The sequence below is a fragment of the Oenanthe melanoleuca genome, chromosome 4, assembly GCF_029582105.1.
Source record: "Oenanthe melanoleuca isolate GR-GAL-2019-014 chromosome 4, OMel1.0, whole genome shotgun sequence".
In the NCBI taxonomy this organism is placed as follows: Eukaryota; Metazoa; Chordata; class Aves; order Passeriformes; family Muscicapidae; genus Oenanthe; species Oenanthe melanoleuca.
Window position 1 is genome coordinate 36,232,005 of NC_079337.1, and position 22,426 is coordinate 36,254,430.

General features: G+C 33.3%; 1 protein-coding gene across 1 annotated transcript in view; it reads right to left on the reverse strand.

Annotated features, from left to right (window-relative positions):
- The window catches only part of VEGFC (vascular endothelial growth factor C), a 181,154-nt gene extending 161,815 nt beyond the window's left edge, over positions 1–19,339 (reverse strand). Inside the window, exon 1 of the mRNA XM_056491002.1 lies at positions 19,186–19,339. The gene's annotated coding sequence lies outside the window, so the exon portion shown is untranslated. The remainder of the gene's footprint in view (positions 1–19,185) is intronic.
- Positions 19,340–22,426: the final 3,087 nt, after the last annotated feature.

Genomic DNA, 22,426 nt, shown 5'->3' on the forward strand with positions numbered 1-22,426 from the left:
CACAGTGTAGGTCATTGACCTGATTTTTTGTGAGAGAAAACATTCACATGCACTAGAAATACTCATTATACATGTAGCTTGTCCCAGTTCAACCTCCACCTATACATTCAGTTCTGATATTTTTACTCCAAAAGCACTCACTAAATGGTCTCTGTGGAAAACTGTGCTTAATATTCACAGACAATCTACATGCATTTAAGTACTCTTTTTAGTAAATTCTTCATTTTTAAAAAATTCCCTATTTCTTCTGTATACAAATAAAATTTTTACAACTCAAAAGGCAGAATTTTTATCCCAGTTTACCAAACAAATTGATCAAAATAAATAACACTAAAAAAAAAGAAAATAAAAATGGCAAAGTTACAGTGACTTAGAATTTTGTCTGGAATGTTAATAAATTATCTCCTCTCACTGTGCTTGCTTAAACTGATAAATTTTGGAGTATGATATTCATAATTATCAGGCTATTTATATATACATACTTTTTTTTTATTCATTAAATCAGAGTTTCATGAACAAAAACTTTAAATATGCATTTTTTTTCTATAAGAATAATTTAAGAAAAAAATTGACTGATTATGGAAGTGGAATGAGCAAAATATGTAAAATAATGTTATTTTTTTTAAAATTAATCTCCATTTTTGGTTTGACTAATCAGAATAAATTTTAAGAAATATTTCTACTAGTAAACTCTACATTTCCCTTAGATTATTCTGTTGAGAATTCACATTGTCAAGACCTGCCACTTATCTCTCTTTATCAATAATTACAATTTTTAACATTTTTTTTTGCACAAACACCATTTTATGTCAATGAACTTTCAGAGAATGCTTGTATAATCAGTCAGAGACGGGGAACAGCTCAGAGAATTAAAGCCATACAAAATAACTTTCCTACTCTTGGACCAATATTAATTTTCATTAAGCAGAAACCACATCACTTTCCAAGTCGCTGAAAGGAAAAGATGTACAGAAATTGATTTGGCGTCTGTTACATCTGTTTTGGATTTGAAATATTTACATAACATTAGAAGAAAATAATACTTTGAAAATTGTTTTCATTTTTTATCAATTATTTTTATTATTCTTTAACATTCCACTTCACCCACTATTATTAGGCTCTATCTGGTGGCTTTCAGCATTCAGACTTTTTTGGTAACTGTGAATCAATTTTTTTTCCCTCTCAAGAAGTAGATATTCTATTAATGATTTTTTACAAAGTCTACTGGAATAACAGATCCCCAAACCTGGGATTTTACTAAAAATGTTGAGAAAGAGAAGGGCAAGAGAAGTGATGTTGCTTTGATAATCTATCATCATGTAAAATCTTATGTGTGTTTATCCTACAGAAAATACAGTATGCTGAAAAGCTAACTAACCTCAGAAATGAACACTCATTACTTGCTTATTCAGAACTAATTTTGCTGCACAATATAATTTCTTACATAACTTTTAAAAATATAAAATGTACAGTTAGAAACCACAAATAAACACACTAGTTAAAACAACATAAATAATCCTGTGCTAATAGTCAGGCACTTCTGCATACCTGATAAATTTCAGTCATTCAGCCTTATTACCTCAGTCCCAAGTAACAGCTGTGACATTGTAAAGGGTTTTTTTAGCATCTTAGATTTCTTTAACCACATTCTAGAAATATTTGACTTGCCTGATTTTGCCTGTGTACACTTGCACTCTTGCAGATTTTGCACAGATGAATGGAGAAAAGTTTTGCCAGAAATGGGCTTTTCTTTTACTAAGATAAAGTTTATTTATAACTTATTTCATGGCATTGAAAATAATCTAACACCCTGCTAACTTTTAAGCATTAATCATGACTTCAAAGGTCTTATCAGTATCTAAAATGCTAAACTACTTTAAGTCAGATTGGGATGCTTAATAATTGAAAAGAATTCCTATTCAAAATTAAACTGTAAAATGTTTGTACCTGTTTTTTAAAAAGCATGCACCAAAAAAATCACATACACATTGCTCCCAAATGTAATGCACGCAGATGCATTCACACACATTTCTCTAGCACAGGACAAAGATGTGACAGGCATGTAGCTATTCTTCACTTTCTAGACATGACAGCAACTTGCTGCCATTTAATTTAATTTAATACCTCTGTCTAATATAAGGGAACTTACTGCTTTTTCAGTGTACATCTCTCTGTATTAAAAATTGTATGATACCGTGGTGCCATAAATACATCAGTGCCTTTCTGTTTAAATTACTATATTTGGGTTGCTAGACTTTTATTGTTCATTACAGTTTTAAATGAAAACTACAGCTTCATTTAGAGACAAATTTAAAGATAGAACTACTAAGGAGAAGCTAACATGAAGGGAAGGCGAGGTAATGTTAACCATGCTGAGGTCAAAAGATGCCTCTCTAAGTTCTGGTTTCAGCTGTATCTTCTGAATGTGACTGATCCTAAACCAAAAATTCCTCTGTGTTATAAACTGGCACAGCACTTCCTTCCTCCTTTAAAATGACAAGTGATTTTGGTGAAGAAAAATACGTGGGACTTGATTCTGTTCCCTAGGATATTTGGGGTACTATTGCTGCTATGGGTTTGGGATTCCTGTGCCATCTGGAGTGGCAGCTGAAGGCATCTATGGTAACCTAGTACATCTAGGGGCACTAAAGGCTCATGTGAAGGCAACAATCACATCTTTAAAAGCAGTTTTTCAGATTAGTAATGGGAGTTGGAAGATGTTTTACTCCTTTCATTAACAGAGGCTTGAAATTTTTGCTTTTAGATGATGTCTAGTGGTAAAGTGAAGCTGGCTGTAACCCAGCCCTCTAGATCCAGATGCTTTCTATCAGTAGTATCCTGAGATACAGTAGAGCACTATTCAACTGCATGCTCCAGAAACTCTTGGTATACTAGTGAAAAAAAATGAGCTGGAATTAGTCACTCTTCATCCAACTTTCCATCACAGACAAACCTGAAGCAAAAACAAAAAAGAATATAATCTACTGTCAGCAGCGAGCAACTTCCATTCTGTATTGTAAAATCTGACTGTGACTCCATGACCTATATGGGTCATATTTTCTTTGCTTCCAGCACACTCTGCTCTCCAGTCTGTAATATTGGTCTAGCAGTGAACTTCTATCCCAATCTTAGGCAAAAACGAGATTTCTATTGTCTTGCCAATGTGATTGGTAGGCTGGGAATATGCTGCTGTTAGCTTGAATGCAGGAAAGTAATTGTGTGGTGGAGTATAAAACAATAAATGGTAGGTTATACATAATCTGAATAATAGTTAGCTGGCTTTAACACACCACTTTCCATTAGTACACCACATGACATTTTACAAAAAGTGCATATGTTTATATTCACTGTATGGAAGGAGAAAAAATTATGAAAGATTTCCCAAGACTACAACATGGCTTAAGAAAGAGCCAGAAAAGTAGTTAAATCTTGACTGTCCTGGAGACAAATAGCCACTTCTTCAATTTCTAGCCAAGTCAACTTTAATGAGATTTTAAGAGTTATTTTATTTGTTGTTCAGGTTAATTAAACAGTTTGGGTTTGGTGGGTTTGGAGTTTATTTGTTTGCTTGTTTTAAATTATGAAATTTTAATATTGCTCTATGCTCACTGTAAAAATAAAAATCAATCATCTTTTCCAAAACAAATTTATATTAGCATAATGAAATATTCTGGGGCTCAATTTCTTGAATTATCAGTTGCCTGGATACTGCATTAGGTAGAGAACACTTAGAAAAGCCTCAGCAGTTACAAAGTATAGTGTTACTTTTACATGGTCAAGTTGAATAATGTAGAAAATAAAAGTGGCTGCATTTTCATTAGTTTGATCATGCATCCATTGTCAAGGGCTGGACACCAAGCTGAACCAAATTACATGGAATGCTCTTTTGCCTTGCATAAAAGTTCATGAGAGCTATAACATTTTAACATTATCAATCTACAGTTGAGTATTGCAGATTTCTATTGAACAAGCTGTGTATATTCAATAACAGCTGCCATAAAGAGGTTGCCAAAAATCCAAAAACTTCAAGAAATAGAAGTACAGAGGATAGATATTCAAATATAATACTGAGATGAGATGACAGCTCCAGAAGATGAGAGTATGAGCTATTTTTCCTTATGATGTACGGAGGGTGAATGAGATCTCAAAAGGAAATGAAGTGGTTCTCATTCTGTCACACATAAAAATACATTGATGGTGATGGCACAGCATGCCTAAGGAGCTGGATTGAAGCCATATAGATTCAAGTCCAAAAAAGAGCAGGTTTGGTCCATATTTCAGAACTTGTGACAGCAACTGTATTTGAAACAAATATGAAGCAGAAGTGTCAAGTAAAGTTCAAGATTTAGCCAAGAAATATAGAAATCAATGATGCTACATACATACAATTGAACATCATTGAGGTTTAAGACCTGATTGGACTGTAACTTTTTGACTGGGGTAAAAATTCAGAGCTGGAAATGCATTTGGAAACACCAAGATGCAGTTGAGAATAAAGGCACTGTGAGAACTTCTAATTTTTATTTCTTTTCTGATATTTGATTTAATATGTGATATAATATTAAAAAGTACAGAAAGTGTGAGATGCATGCTGAAGGGTCTAGTTTATCTCTTGATTGAGATTTCAAACAAAATGTAGATGTTCAGAACTGACACTGAAGAGTGTCAAACATTATATTGCTTATGAGCTGAACCTGATTTAAAAACCCATGTATGAGAAAGTGGAGTGGGGCATGCCCCATTACCTCTTTTATGTTTGATCATCTTTCAATCTGGGTTCCATGAATCAAGTTCTTAGGCACACAATGGAACTAATTTAATTTTATTAAAATACCTTAAAACATAAAGTAAAAGAAGGTCTAATATAAAATGTGCTATACAGTTTGAAAAATACTGTGCCAGACTTTCTCACTAGGATGACTGATTTTTTTCCAATTCTCTTACAATTCCAGACACATTCTAAACCAGATGCATGATCATGCTTTATATTGTTCAAGTAAATATTCATTGCTTACAGGATTTTACAAGAGAATTAATTCTGAGAGATGCATGAATTGTGAGCAGATTTAATTTTCTATACCTCATCTGGTGTGTCTTTCATACACTTGATCCTTAAAATCCTTGTTTCAATACACTAATCAAAGCAAGATCTGAACTTTGCTGAATGTAGGCATGAGTTTACCAGCACTTTTGCATGGCACCTTCAGCTGTATTCCTCAAAGATAAATAACCAAATGCTGCTTTTATTGATACTGTATTCCTCTCATTGAGCACTTTAAGACTTCATATTTCTTAAGGAAAAATTCCTAGAAAACTTTGCTTTTATAATAAAATAATGAAAGGACAGCTAAACCAGAAATGGTACAAATCACAGCATCACAGCACAGAAAATCTGTTTTGGAAAAGTTTTAAAGTCTTAATCTTATTCTAATGAGTCCAAGGAATTCAAGGAATGCTCATGTACTACACTATTTGCTTGACAGAGCTATTAATAGGTGTTTGATAAGAATAACAATAATGATTTTCCATCTAATTTGTAACAGTGACAAGAAATTAACTTCAAATTGTTAAGTTTTTTGTTCTATTGAGTAGAGAAGTATTTGGCTAACTTTTGGGACAATCTTTACACCTGCACTTGTAGTTAAGAAGTGCTGACAAATCTACATTTATTCTGAAGGTTTTCAGTAAGCCTGATCCCTATCAACAACTAATTTATCACAATCATTCAAAATTTGGAAGGTGAGAGTACAGAGGTGAAGGTTATTTGACCTTACTTAACCAAAACAGAAATGTAACCTGAATACCTCATTTGATCTTTTAAATCAAGAGATAAGGAGAATATTGCTTTATCATTGGAGACTCCTCATGAATAGTAAAAAATTTCTGTTTGCTTTCCCTTATCTCTTCAGACCACAAGATTTTAATGACAAAACTTTACTATTTTGGAAGAAACAATTTTGAGTGATTTTTTTTTAAAGTGGCAAAGAACGAAAAACATAAAAGCAATACACTGCTATGACTCTTAACCTTCACAACTGCATAAAAAAGCAAAATTAATTTGTTTGCAGATGGGCTTATTTTAAGGCATTTATAGAACAGAAATAGCAACATTACCATTCCATGTCTATTAAACCCCAAATTATATGCCTACATGTGGAAAGTATATAAGAATTGCCCAATTAATACTCATTGCTCTTCTGAGTATTTTACCTGGACTAAAGCATTCCTTAGTGTTTCATAGTATCTTTCATATCAAAATTACCTCTTATCTTTATAGGTTTGTGACAAAACAAAGCTAAACATGCATTTTTAACTGCATTTAGTTGAAGCATTTTTTGCAATCCATGAGTTCCTCTGCTTCAGAAACACCCAGGCTCTCTTGATGCTCAAGAAAAATTCACTTTTTGAAAGGCTACTATATTATTCACCTTTAAAAGCCAAACAGAAAATCCAGGTGGGGCAGCAATGACTTTGCTTCCCTCTTACTGCTTCCATGCCTTGAAAAATGGACTAGCTAGTTTCACAGGGGCATTCACAAAAGTGGGGCTATAATTCTGATAAATTACAGATTAGGAGAAATCTGTCTGCAAACCCTATAATCTCCCACTTCTTCAAAAATGCTTGATGGATTAATCCTACTACAGATCTGCTTACACAAAAACAGATTTGTAGTTCTTTTACCAACAATTCAGTGTGTTTCTTGTTAGAATTTGCCTTTCTTCTGTTTTATACTTTGTCTCCTTCTAGAAAAAATTATATAAGAGTAGTTTGCATTTTAGGTACAGGTATTTGTACTAGGCAACAGATAATAACTAAAGCCAGATACCCAGAGGAGAATGTAAGAACAGGGAAAACATCATTCTCTCAATTGTACTTCTAGCCTCCAACAACTTTTGAACTCATATCACAATGCATTTGTCTGCTTTTCATGTGGAAAAGCCATATCTTTGTCAGTTTTTCCATAACTTTGATTATGTGTTCTATTCCTTCCATCTTCTTTATTACTTTTCTTCTATCTTTTTTAATATCACTACCTTGTTAGCAGGAACCATAGTTGGAGAGCAAGGGGGTAAGGGAGCCAGCACTGCACACAAGACTCTGTAATTTTAACTGGGCATTCTTTAAGATAATGGCATAGTCATAGGCTTGAATTTGTCATTTCTAAGCAAAAATTTAGAGAAAGTGATTACCTGCCTTCTTCAACACACTTTTGCATTTTTTCCAGGCATTACCATTGTTTTTACTCAAGGCAGTTCCCAAATTTTCTAGGATGAAGCAGAACTCATCTAAAATGCATATGCAATATCTGAAGTTCAAAGGAGTACACCATGGCTCAAAAAGAAAAAGTGGTGTGTTTCTTCTCTGCACTGGTCTCTGTTTTGGATCTGGAATTACCCATGACTTTTTCTAAGAGCCTGTACAAGAATTCTGCTCTCTCTGCAAAAACTATATGTACTGTATTCTCTCTGGGTTGGTCCTGACTTTCACATGGCATCAACAGCAAAATAGCAGGATTTATAGAGATGACAGACAGAAGTTCCTTTAAACTTTGATATTCACTGATAAAATTATATGCACACTGCAGTCCTCCCACATGTAAAAAGCTTAGCCCTAACGGAAATGAATTCACAAAGTTTGGAACTAATTGGTATTCTTTTGGTTTGCTAAAGAAAAATTAAAATGGAAGAGGCATTCAATTTAAGAAATTAATACAAATTTCATACTCAGAGACAATCCCATTACGTTAAGGGATTCAAGAAAAGTTTAGACCTGTTTACACATGCCATGCTCCTTCAACTGAAAAATTAACCTACTGCTTTTATGTTCCTCACAGTTATCTTTGCTATATTTAAAAGAAAAATCAAATTCCTATGCTAATGTCTTTCTATATAGTAGTAGGGAAATATTTTTATTCCTAAAAGAGTAAATTGAGATAAAACACTTGATTTCTTTCAGATTTCTTTCTGGGTGTTGCCAACATTAAAAGCATAATCTAGAGCAGTCATAATCTGTGATTTGCAGTAATTGCTTAATAGTGGTTAAAACACTCTGGATTTTTTTCCATAGGATTCCATGAGCTCTAAGCTAAGAGCTTTCACAAATTGCTTTAATTAGACACTTGAGGCCTGATACTCTAAGGAATGCTCCACTTTTGACTGTATATGAGGAATGTTTGCCTGGTTATTCACTTTCTTAAGTCCTCAATAGGGCATCCTTTCATAAATGAACTTCCAAGCAGCAGAGGTCATAATCTCAAAAGCAAAGGCATTTTCAGAATTTAATAATCTTCAATTAGAAACAGCCAAGTGAACAATTTGTTCCTAATTTTAGATTCCTAATTTGCTATGGGAGTCCTGGCACCTAAATGTGTAAAACATGGTTTCTCTTGAAGTAGGACACTGAAGATATTTTCTTCAACAATGATGTTTTTTTCAGCTACCAGACATTGCACTAAACTTACACTCTTTAGCATTATTTTCTTTTAGACTGAGAAATTATTAAATGACTTTTTTATGAACTTTGTAAATAGATTTTATTCTTCCTAGATTATTTACTATGTCATAGTTCTCACAGGTGTCCTTTTGGATTGCACTACTCAGAAAAATATGTGACAGGCTATGGAGGTGTAAACAATTTTTAAAGACTATAAGATTTGTGATCACAATGACACAATAGAAGGAAAGGAACCAGGAAGACTGAAGGCTTGTGTAGACTGTTCATATACTTGACTAAAAAGCATCTGTTCAAAACAATGATCAAGTGGATTTCAAATGGAAAAAACAGAGCAGAATATGTGAAGAAAAATAGCTTCTGGAACTTTATCTGGATACTTTAAAAATTATATGAGTACAGAGTAAATTATTACTGAAGAATAGCTGCTAATCAGTTCTCTCCCATCTAATCATCTGTATTCTGCCCTGCTGTCACAAACCATACTATTCTAATGCTAACCCTCCCCCTCCCCATGTCTCCTCCATATTCCTGCAAGTGTTACACAGTGCTCAAATGGATGTCATAACCTACATCTTTCCTCTTTGTACATTATTAAAGTGAGGGAAAAAATGGTTTAGTGACAAAGCTTTGTAGATTATTCTACATATCTTCATACAGTTTTCAGCAGAGTAGATGTGAAAATTAAAGAACGTGAAGCCACTGTGGTGCAGGTTGAGCAGTGACTTTGTCTTTTACATGTAAAGACATAACCTAACATATGGCAAAAATATATTTGCCATATTCTCCTGCACCATAAATTGGTAGGAATATCATCATGTTTTGTTTCTAGAATTAGCTGTTATGCAGTTTTTATCTTGGTATTGAAAATGAGAATTACACCTTTTGGGCACCATAGCTCTGGCCCTGTTTCAAGTGCAGAAGCACAATTTTATAATAAAATGTACATATTCTGGAGGGCATTACTCATGCTGCATGCATGATGCCCTCTGTTTCACATAACATGCCTTCATTAAACTTACATTATTTAACTAAGTATTTCATGCTCATTATACAGCTTATTCAGTCTCTTATTTCAATTTTCATCTAGTGCAGCCTTGTTCAAACTATATTTGCATAGAAAATAACCAACTTTCAAATGTGATAAAGGATACACCTTTTTTCACCAAAGAATCGAAACACCCACAGAAATAGTAATTCTCAGTAGGTGGAAAAAGAATCAGATGCTCACAGATTACTCCAGCAGCTAAATATGAATTTAATGTGTCATCTAAATATCTGCTTAGCCTTTATTAAAAAAAAACAAAACCCCAAGTTATTAGTTTTAAAAATACAGACATTTAAACTTCTTGTCTCAAGCATAATTAAATGACTCTAAAAAATATTTAAAAGACTACAACCTCTGGAAAATACTGGTTTATTAAAATAATAGAAATTTGAGATATAGAAAATTGAGATTTGCTTAATCCCGCTAGAAAATGTCTGAAACATTATTTATTTTTTTGCCACAGCTGTCTGTCTGTTGCTAGACAAACTGTCTGTAGAAAGAGTTCAGAAAGGATTAAAGGTAGAGTGTGGACATGAAGAGGACTAATAACATCTGCTTTGGACTTTGTTGGGTCATGTGATAAAATCCATGTGAACACTCACAGAGGAGCCCAGGGAGACAAAGGCCCATCAAGCCATTATCAACCCATCCCCACCAGCCCCAGGAGAGCAGAGGGGTACAGTGGAACCCAGATTAAGGACTCCCGAGGAGCAGAAAATTTTTTGGGCCCTTTCCTGGACAGTTGAGGTACAGCCACAGGCCCATTGTCCTGGGACTGCCATGGGATGCAGGGGAAGGGTGTTTTGGGACTACACAGGAAGTTTATAGGATGTTTAGAGAAAGAAGATGGAGAAAAGGGAGGTGTTTATATGGTTTAGGGAGGAGCAAGTGTGGGAAAAGAAAGGTAAGAGGATAAAAAAGGGTTGGTCTACGTGTGAATAGATCAGTGCAGTCTCCTCTGTCTTATTACACTTTTGTCTAAGTCCTTCTTGGGTGGGGAAGTCCATGTTCTGTCTGCATTGGAAACTGGGAAATCTCGGCTAGCTGTGTGTGAGCAAAATCTGTACCCAAAACTATTATAAGGAATAAGTATCCTGAAAGTCTATGGAAACATATAGTCTGCTTTCCTCAAAAGAGGTTTGGCCTAAGTTGGAAAAAAAGCTCTGAACCACTTTAAATGATGGAATTTAAACAAATGCTATGTATTTGTTTACTGAACATTATTTGGACTTCTTTTTTTCTCTTTTAGGAAAGCTAGCATTTCTCTGTAACTAAAATCTGCATCATAACTTATGTGTAGCTCCACTGAAGTTTCACAAAGACACTAAATAGTAATCTTAAATTTCCTGACTTTGTATCATTAGCATTTCTACTACAACGTTTTTCAAACACTCATTAATTCCTGCCCTTTTCCGTCCCCTGTTATAATTTAATTCTATTGTTCCCTACACGGATTCCACATCAGAACTTTTTACTCTACCTTACATGTTTTTTTCCCCTCTAGGGGCCAAGTACACAAAGAATGAAGTGATTAAGGCAGTTGGAAAAGATGTCATGAAACAGTTCATCTGTCATTGTACAAGCACTGTTCATATATTCAAAGTAGAGCTCCGAGCAGACATTTTTTCTTGAAAGAATGCATCAAAACTGATCAAACATAAATCCACATAAAGAATAAAATATTATACCCAAGATTTAATCTAATCATATTGCCCTACTTTCACTCTTTCTCCCTCAAGAATTCAGGTTTTGACCTAGTAGGAAAGAACAAATCCTTCCATGTCAACTAATTCTTATGCGCCTATGAAATACAGTGCAATAGTGGGTATTTGTTTTTTGCAACCATAGTGATGAAATGTGTTTATTGGCTAAGGTCATAAGAATTTGAAACAACTATTTGCCTTCACTTAATTTCTGAAAATGTGAATGGTCCTCTAACACCAAATAACAGGGATTTGGGGAATAGCAGCACAAAACAAGTTTTGCAACATTTTTGTCAGATACCAGTCTACCAATCTGACTTCTTATTGCTTGAAAAAAAATTATGAAATACAGAATGAGAACTTAAAGCTTACTATTTTACATGGTTCGTTATTTAATGCTGCATTAGTGATGAGTTTTTATTGAAACGCTTCCAATTCTTACTCTTGAAGATATTTTATTTCTGCTAGGAGCTAAGTTTCTACATCTATAATTTTCAGATCGGTCTTACAAGATGTTAACAGAAATCAACAGATAAAGATTTCTTGCTGTTAGTCCTGTGAACATAAATGCATCAGGGAATTTAGGAATTTGTGTATTTGTTCCTATTTGACAATACAAAACTCATTATCCATCAAACTCAGTCAAAGACATCAAAGACTATTTGGTCAGTCTCATAATGAATAGCAGATGGTGTAGATAAAATCAACATAGAAGAAGTGGTATCAGTCAAGAAAGACTGTCAAAGTCTGTCAGCTCCTTTGCATAGAGCTATGTAGAAGAACATGTAAGTATTGTGATTTTTAGGGATGGTAAAAAAAGTAACATGAAATCTGTACTGAAAAAAAAAAAATAGAAACAAAACAATCCATGCCTAGTAGCAAAGTTACTAAAACATAGACTTCATTCGCCGGCAAAAATATTTTCCCCTTAGTGCAAATGAAAAACAAAGAAACAAACAAACATCATCTTACTTCTCTAGTGTAATTTAAAATTTAAAATTCTGGGTACAGAAACTGCAATCATGTTATCAACTACAACCTTCATTTTCTTTACCTGTGATTCCTTAAATTTAATAATTTAACAGTTTTGGTAATCTGTGTGATTTTCCTTCCTCAAAAATGCTAAGTGTTACCTCATCTTGCAGGGTTCTGGAAACATTTTCTGTAGTACACTGGATAATCTAGCTTTCAAGTCAATATGGCACAAAGCAGAACTCTAAATGGATACATTCATATTCTAGTTTACTCCTTCTGTACTTTTTATACAAAAGTCTGACAGACATGAAAGTATATGAAACAACACAGTATGGTGTTTAATTCAGAAGGAATTAAAAATACATTTAATGTAGTCTTCTCATTGAATTAAATCCCAGTGACAAAAACAATGCAGTAGCTCTTGACTGTGAAAAATGTAACTGAAAATAGAACATATTTCTTGCATTATTAAAAAAAATTATCCCTTCCAAAAAAACAAATGAAAAATCAATCCCTCTGTTCACTGAACTGCTACACAGAACCCAGCAAAATTCCTTATGTAACACTTTTTGAGTGATTTGGTAGATAAAAATGTTTCAATGTGTTGCTTATCCTTGATTTGACATGGTTTTAGTGCCAGAGTTAGAGGCAAAGATCTAGGGGAGGAAATCCAGGTGGACAGAAACTTTAAATGCAAACTTAAAATATAAGGCACTACATGAATTTATGAATTCCAGAAACTGTTTCTTCAGGGATCAGAACAAAACCATGAATGAATTATACTGTCTGCATGATATTTCTCACATTTTAAAGGAATGTCAAATCTTAGACAAGGAAAGAACTGGAAGTATGATCAACAAATTTTTCAATTTAACAGACAAGTGATAAGCTATGAAACAGGCAAAGTACATGGCACACAAAACATTACTAGGACATCTAGAAACAATGGATTGAAATGTAAAAGTAACGATGACAACCGTCAATTGAGAAAAAGAAACCTTTTTAAAGGCAAAAATTACTTTAAACATTCTGCCTCATGCTAATTTCACACTTTTTTTTGTGGACAAGGGTCTTCTCTTTGTTGAGAAACAAAAGGAGTGTATGTCTGTGTAAATATTCTCCTCTATCTTCTTTCTCTATGAGAAAGCCAAGCATATTCATAGCTAGACTATTGCTAATGGCTTGTCCCTGTCAGTACAAATTCCCAGTAGGATTCTAGATAAAATAATGCTCTTTTGTCTGTCTGGAATAATTCCACTTTAAATATTTTGAATAGACAAATCCCCTCTGGTTCAATAAGCTGAACTGCCATCACAGAAGGCTGATGATGTCAGACAAGATAGAAAATATTTTTCAAAGTTATAATAATGTCCTTTTGTCTAACTTCTGGCTTGACTACAGAATAGTGTCACAAAACACTCACCACCAAAATAAAAAAAAATACCCAAATTTTCAGAGAAAATAACTGACCTTGATAGCCAGTGATAGCTTCAAATGAAACTGTCCTTATCAGTTATTCTTTTCAAGAGTGCCCCTTTAGGACACCACTAAAATATACATAAATTATCTGAGTTAGTACTTTACCATTCACATTTAAAAACTTCTCATTTGCTATATAACTCTGGTGCAGTCACAGAAGTGCCCTGTGGCTCAGCAACTGAACTGGGCTTGACTACCAGTTTTCTGTTCAACATTTGATTTTTCTGGTACTCAAATAAATGTGTGACTTGTTAGATTTGGCTGAACATGAACACAAGCTCATGACATTTAAACCCAATGTGTTACAAATTTTCAAAAGGACTCCTGAAAAGGCAGGAGTGTTTATTTTTAAGCAATTTTTTTTATTATTTGCTAGTTTTCTTTTACTGAAGTGAAGCCTTAACAGCTTTGTACTCTGTGCATGGTCATTTTTGCTAATAGTAAAATGGGAGGCATGGAATTGTGTAACTTGGTGATTTGTTTATTTTATCCCCTGAAAACAACAGCTTTCATTCTTAAGTATTTTTCCTCATGGTGATTTTTGTTCCGTTTACTTTAATTGTAAGTATTTTGAGAAAGAACATTTGTCTTTTTTGTTTTTCACTATGGAGTCTTAAAGAGGTTTCATTATTTTATTACAAATCTCTCCAAACAGCAATAAGAAAATGATAAAATCTCTCTTAAAAAAATTAAATGGTATTTTGAACACTTATAGTTACCATTATATTGCTAAAACATGATTTTAAAAATTAAAAATCATCAGCTATAAAAAGCACATAAAAAGATACTTTTAAGATGAATTCATAATTTTAAAAGTCTAAACTTTTGTTTAACCTTTTCAAAGATGGCTATTATAAGTCAAGGGTGAGTTATATTAATTACCAAATTACAAATCCAAAAGCTGAATACTTGGTTTGTGACTGTTTATTGTCATAAAATTACATTTCAACTTATGGTATTTCTTAGCTAGAAAATATTTAAATATTAATTTTAAAGACCTGAGAATTTTGTTCATGGAAATTCCAGTGCTATAAAGAGAAGTGTCCCTTACCACAGCCTTCATTTATTTTGTCTTCTAGAAAGTTACTGTGGATTTACTACCTTGACATAAAATTATGAAAGCTCTGTATCAGAAAGCATAAACTTTTGTGAAGGCTTTGATTTGATTAATTTTTAAATATTATACTCCCTTTATGTATTTGAGGCACTTTTTTTTATACTTAGATTAATTAATGCAATTCCCTGCATGTGATACACAGCTTGATTTTTTTAATCAGTTTTCAAAAAAACTAAATTGCCCAAATAACAGCTTAGGCTACTCCAAGCTGATTAGTGGCTGCATTTAAGACAGCTGTTCCAAAATGGCCCTATAAATCTATAAAGTGTTTTAGTAAGTCTAATCTAGCAACATATCAGAGATATACAAGAGCTTGTATTTAGCTTGTCTTCAGCTTATGGCTCTCAAACTTCAAAGTGATTTTCTTCTGGCTAATAAGTGACTGGAATATGCATGTAATCCCTCCAAGAGTTTACCTAATTGGGATAGCCTTTGTGACACTTAGTTGACCCTACATACAGCTATACTGTAAGGCAAATTAAGCATCAAGTTTTTCTGACATTTCCTGAATTTACAGGGCCATTGTGTTAAATAAATAACACATTTATTTGATGAATTTGGAAATGTTGGTGAATTACACCAGAATCAATGGCCTGTCTTTGTATAAGGCTCCCAGTATCGGTAAATGCTATTTTAAATTATAAATAGCTTACATTTCAGGAAGGAAGCAAGCTTGTAATAGCCAATTCCTATGAAGCATTTTTTAATCAAGTTACAATAAAGCAATACATTAGGTGCAAATAGTTAACCATAGAGTAAACTCAAGTCACCTGAATACCCAGTGAGCACTCAGGCATCTAGGCAAAATATTTGCAATACTATTACAATTTCCCAGAGCTGACAGGGCAGGTTAGTGAGATATATGCTATGGTAGTGCTTGCTGTAATTATAATTGCAAAACCCAACTGCAGATACTTGTCTTAGGGTCTTTATAAGGTATCTGTGTGAATCCACCTCCTAGTGAAAACACTAGGATCCTAATACACTGTACTTCATGCAGACTGACACTGTGAGAATTGTTGACACTACAGAAGTTGCTTTTAATTCAAAAAGCTAAACAATTCGATTTCTTTTTTATATCAAAACGTATTTGTTAAAGAAACTTTTGATTTTTTCATGCCCCTTTAGAAAAGAATGAATGAAAAACCCTATCAACCCAACCACGCTCTTGTGGAGCATTCATCTGTACAGCATTAGACTTACAGGAAATGCACACTTTCAAAGATGGAGAATATTTTCTTTCAAAGGTAAAGAAATTGTTTCCACTGAGCACAGTGTATTTTTACCCTAATGATTACTGTGTATCTGTTAAATAGGTGTCTATTATTACAAAGATGCAACCTGAGATGCCTTTTATGATAGATGAATATGAAAACATAGGTAATTGAATTTATGGCATGGAAGACATAAGGTAAAAGGTTTAATGGAAATGCATGGAGGTTAAATTCTGAACATTGAACTAGAATCTGAGCTCCTCATGTAATGCATACTATGAATTTAAAACAAAGGAAAAATCATGGAAAGATAATAAATATTTGGGAATGAAAGCAAAGAGTAAGGCTTCATTTACCTAGCCTGACTGGTAATAACTACTTCCCATCAGTTGTGAGTTTTATCAAAAATTTCCTTAATCATGTTTTCTAATGCTGACCATCTAATTAGAAAGGCCTTTTGTTCAAAGTAGGAAGTATAAAGGGCTCCCCAAACCATCAAACTAGAAAACTCATCTGGATGGGAACAACAGGTTCAAGCCTGCATTCTGAATAATGCCAAGCAGTTCCCTAGCTGAGAAGCCTGGCTGAACATTTACTGAAGGCAAAAAGGTTCTTAGGGTCTCCTGTTGCTGATGTCAAAAATTATAAATAATTAAATGCACATCAGGATCCTGGATGAATGTACAACTAATCATAAATCCCAGTTCATCCAGGATACTGAAAACAAAACACATCATCTAGTTAATATTTTATATACAATTATTATTTTTACTTATATTTCTAGTTCTTCTGGCAAAAGTATCTGTATTCTGGGTTCAAAGAGCAGATTTTTAAAAAAACCTCCTTTGTACTAACTACATGAAGGTATCATGCCCTTATAAGTTAGTGTTTTACAGTCAACAAAAGGAACCAACTTAGTTATGAAAAAGCTTAACAATTATTTATATTATGCTTTTCCTCAGGCATGTAGACTGCTGTAAAAAATAGAATATGATTTTAGTCTTTTATTCTACTGGGCTGAGATTTTTTGAATGACTTTTGAATGCCTTTCAAGTGGTTTTACTGCATTCTGAGACTTTTTTTTATAATTCTTCTACTTGTTTTTTAGTTGAATAATTAGAAATACCTTTTGTAGGGAATTATCAACCATCAACTTTACATTATGATCCTGTACATATAGGTAAGAGAACACAAAAATTTTTATTATTGGAAATGAAGCTGTAAATATTATGACAATTTTCTCTGAGAAACCATTAAAAAAGTCAGACAGAGTTATTAGTAAAAGTTAAATTTTTCTTTAAAGTGCATAATTCCCAAACATTATTGTTTCATTGGGCAGCACTGTCCACAAAAAATGATTTATATAAAAATTTAACATGGTTAGTATACCAGAAAAATATATTTTTGTTACCCTGAAAAAACCTCCAAATGACTACAGTGAAAAGTATGACAGATGTCAAATAAACATAATATGTTTTTAAAATACTTCATCTGAACTATACTCTACAGGCATAAATCAAAGTTGTTGGAGGAATTAGAGAAGGCAGACAAAGCAGTAGAAAACAGTATTGTATTCTCAAACAGCTGAATGTGGCTGAGAAGATTATCTGAATGTATCTTTGGGCATTTGGATTTTATACAGATGGCTTGCACAAACAAATTGTATGAATCTTTCAATGTCCCACTACAGGTCACAAAATGTCTGGACCTTAACTGATTGCTTTTCCAGCTAAAGTTCAGATTCTTAGAAACTGTGCATGTTCCATGTGTCTAAAACATTAGGTTAGAGGGCTGGTTGTAAAGTGATCTCTCAAGTAACTAAAAATAATTGTAATTACAATAATAATACACTGTATTTATTATACTTTACCAAGTGATGTTACAAAAATAAAGACAGGTGGTGATTTTTTTATACTAAATCATAAACCTACAGGAAAATCTGCATCTTTAACTTCTGATGAAATGTTTCTAAATGAAACTAAAAAGTTTTCCTTCCAAGGAATGTCACATTTGTCTGGCATTAGTCTATATCTCTTCTCAAATAGTGCTTAGACCAGATATAACTTTGTGTACAGGAAAAGAATATACAGGCAGAATTAAACAGGAGAGTTAATACAGGACTTTAGAACCTGTTCTCTTTTCGTTGTACTTTTTTGTTAAAATTTGCAACTAGTGTATGGTAGTACATTTGAAAGAATATTTCTAACTGCTGGTAGGCCATAGGTTAGTGGAAACTTCACTTGGTAGTAAGCAACTTGATTAAAATTTCAAGATCTGTAATACTCATTAGTGCTCTAAAAATTATTACCCATCACACATTAAATCCTTACAGTGTTGGTATCCAAAGTCTTCCTTCAAAATTAGTGTTTCATTCCTCACAAGACTTAAACATTATTATGTTAATGCACTAAGTCGTGCTCATGTCTCCCTCTTGTGCCTTTATCTGTCTGGTGTATTTTTAACTGGATTTTAGAGGTTCTAGTCAGTGCAGAAACCAAAGTTTGGCAAGCAAAACCTAAGAATTCAAGGAAGGCAAAATAGGTTTGAATTGAGCCATTTTCTATGTGCCTATAAATCCTATAAATAGGGAGCTGTTTGTGGATTGGGTTGTAGGGTTTTTGCTTGTTTGTTCATTTGTTAGGTTTTTTTGTTAGTGTTTTTTTTGATGGGGGGTTGGATAAAGTAAGAGAGGAACAAAGCAAGTATAAACCCAATTCTCAAATGGGCTGTTTTGTCTTGACTATTCTTTTGATCTCTCCTGAATTTATTTTAATTTTACTAACTTCTTTTTTTCAATAGGCAAAATCCTATTAAGCTCTCTTATATAAATCTTTTCAGTGTGCAAAAATACTTCACCATAAAAAGTAGAGGTGACTTAAGAAATTTATCTTTGGATTTAACTGAATCACAAAAACCTGGTTTGGTAGAATTTCCAAACCAGTGGCCTCCTGCAAAGTGACACATGCAAGGATGCAAGAAATTTTCAAGAAACAGCTTTTTCCCTATTTCCTTTTATTACTATTTAAGAGATGAAAGTACATAACCATGTTTGCAGTACATCTTGTCAGTCATATTGAATGTCTGCTGTTATCAGATATTACAGATTCTAGTTATAGTTGTTTAATGGTAAAATGATGAAACATGGACCAATAAATTCCTTTGAATTAGACTTAAAAAAAAAAATCTTTCAATATTTACCTTCATCCAGTAAAATTCATTTGCAAATGTAACTGAATGCAGGTTCACAACTATTTTGTGCTCCCAAATTGAAACAGAAAGGGTTCATGATTCACAGAGCCAGCACAGAATCACTTCTCTCTTCTGTATTGAAAATGCTACTGTGCAGCTCACAGTTAGAAGTTATCTTGTCTCTGTGGAGTAAATAAAAATAGTTATTACTTCTGAATATACTAATGTTCATTTTCTTATATTGTTTGTCTCACTGAAGAAAAGGCACCTCTCTTGTACCAGATTCGAATTCTGCAGAACATTCTCTTAGTTTTCACACACAGAAAAACATCCTGTTTAGCAGAATTATTCAGTATATTTTATACAATAGAGAAACTAAGTTAAAAACTGGTCCTTATGAGGCAGATATGAAGTAATATTTTGTAACCATATTTTCCTAGGTATCTAAATCTGAAAAAGGCAGAATGTTCTTTTGCCACTTGATGTTTATCCCATGATTCCCTTGTTAGTCTGAATAATTGTACACTCTGTACTCAGACTATTTACTTTATATCTCATGACATAAAATTACTAGGCAGTATATTAGAACCTTAACTATAAGTCTTCCAGATAAACCAAGGAACCATCTAGGAATTCAAAATCCCATCAAGCTTCCCACTAAGTAACATTGGTGAACCTATTTTATTTGGAAAATATGTCTGCTGTAGTCTTCTGAATACTTACTCTTGTAATATTCTTGTGTCTTGTCTTTTGAATAAATTTTGGTCAATCACAATAATTTACTTTTTTTTTTTTACTTTTTACATTCATTTTCAATGAAAATTTGCATGAACAATCTCTTAGGTAGAAAGCAATTAAATGAATATGCTCAGAATCAATGGTGAGAATACAGAAGTATTATCAAGAAACCAAGGCACATCCAACAGTGTGTAAATTATATTCAATGCCTGTAAAACTTCATGATTTTTAACCAAATGGAACAAAACAATAGAAAAATACCATAAGTTGCATTTCAATACTGTATGGTAAATAATATTTTAAATTTCCATACATTTCATTGTACTTACATGTATACAGAGTTACTATCTTTGTTTGAAAAACAGCCTCCCTATTTTTTAAATAAAGGCACACTTCAAATGGAAACGCAGATATATGTGAATATGAGCAACAAAAATAACTTTATTGGTGACATTATTCAAAGACTCTGTTTGCTAGGAAGTGGGTAAGAAAAGCTGAAGATTTATTACCCTATTGTCTAAATGAAGGTACTTGTGCACTATTAATAATGTCTGCCATTCAGTCTCCAAAGAGTTTCAGGACCTATGTTTTCATGCCTGGAATGCCAAAAGTATGAGAATTTAGTCCAGAATTTGTTATGTTAAATAAGTTTACGTACAAAGCTATTTCCAGCTACAATTAGTCTATCATGATAAGGAAGCAACAATCCTACAAAAATTCTTTTTTATATTTCAGAAATTTGATGAGAAAAAGTATGCAATAGCAAAATATTTTTTGATTTAACATACTTTTTAAAATGGAAATATAAATAGGTTTTATATTATTACCATCTCTTTCCCTTCAGTCATTGTTTTACCCTTTTAGGTTAATTTAAGTTTTACTATCAGTTTGATATCAGTCTTCAAAATAATCCATAGGTATCCTCTGATTCAAAGTTTTGCCTCAGATCACATAACCATTCAGTATGTGTATACAAATGTGTCTCAGACATGAAAGCTAAGGAGGGGCATGTTACATTATTCATTTCATTTTTCAGCTACAAAGATGATGCTTTGAAGAAAACTCTGTGGATGCTAAGAGTGTGCAAACTACTCTGCACTGTTACATGCCCTCATGAGTATAATAAAACAGTATTAGGCAAGTTAAAGTGGACTGTTTAAATGCTTTCTATAAAGTAAAATCTATTTTTTTCCCAATATAAAAAGGTTTCTTAGAAGAAAGCCTCAAGAAGAAAGGGTGATTTGGCATCAAAATATTTCCATCACGAATATGCATACTGTCAAAGAGAAATAGTGAGATGCAAGCCTCTGTGGCCAGGAGCCTTGTGTGACTACAGGCTCTCTGAAGAGCTGAAACAGAATCTCTTGTCTCTTCTGAGAGCCTCTCCCCACCAGAAGAATGCAAAGAAAAATCAGAACTAGTATCCCTTCTGTGGGAGTAGCTGCTCAGATGCCCAGTTATGCTTACATGACCTACAAAAATCAAACTCACAAGAATATTGGCAACCAGATAGTTCTCAGTATTTAATATGGGCCTCCCTTTTTTCAGTCTAATTCAGTTCTCTTCCATCTGAGCTTCAAACAAAGGTTTGGGAAACAAGAGCAAAAGCCAAGACCAAATTGAATCCAAAGAGATAATCTTTCTTCTTGTTAACTCTGATGGATGTGACAAAGTTCTTTTCTCAGCCCTCACAAAGCCAATAAAAGATTCTACAGACTAGAACTAATCAAGCTTTACTAAAAATTGGCAGTTAATTAGATCCTGAATTTTTCTTCTAGTTCAGACTGGTTCTGCATTTTAAAGAAATCAGAAGATATGAATCCAATTGTGCTCAATCACTGAAAGAAGGAACTGTTTATCACCTTGTGTCAATATTTATTTGGGTGATTAAAACCCCCAGCATTGTTAACACTGCTCAGTTTACCAGCTCCCACACTTGCAACAATTGGTACTTTCTTGGCATTTAAAAAAATTCAGCTGGAAGTATCTGCATATTTGCTTGTGTGCACACTGCATAGAAAGTGATCTTGTCTGCACTAAGTCTAATATTGATATTGATTTGGGTAATACTAGACATACAAATTAGAGTTTACTGTTAAATGAAAAGAATTGCATTTTCCTCCCATAGAAATCAATCAGCTTGCTTTCTGTTGCAAAGCAGTACCTGTAGGTCTGGATCTGAAGGAAAAAAGATAAACAAACCTGTTTAAATCTATGCTTTGAGTTCTAAAGCATGAACATGACTTCCTATACGAATAATTGTATTTATCTAGAAGAGGACATCTTACTATTGGCCTATTTTATATTGAAATGTGTTTAGAAAGGCCCAACAGTGCCTATAAAATCATGTAACTCACAGACCTCAGCTGTAATTCCAGTATATTTATTAGTAGAATGGAAAGCTTTCTACCTGTGACAATATATATTTTGCTAAATCTTTATAGGTCACCTTTAAAGTCCAGCAGCTGAAAATGAGTTGTTTTCTTTTAATCTGTTTATTTTTCTATATCAG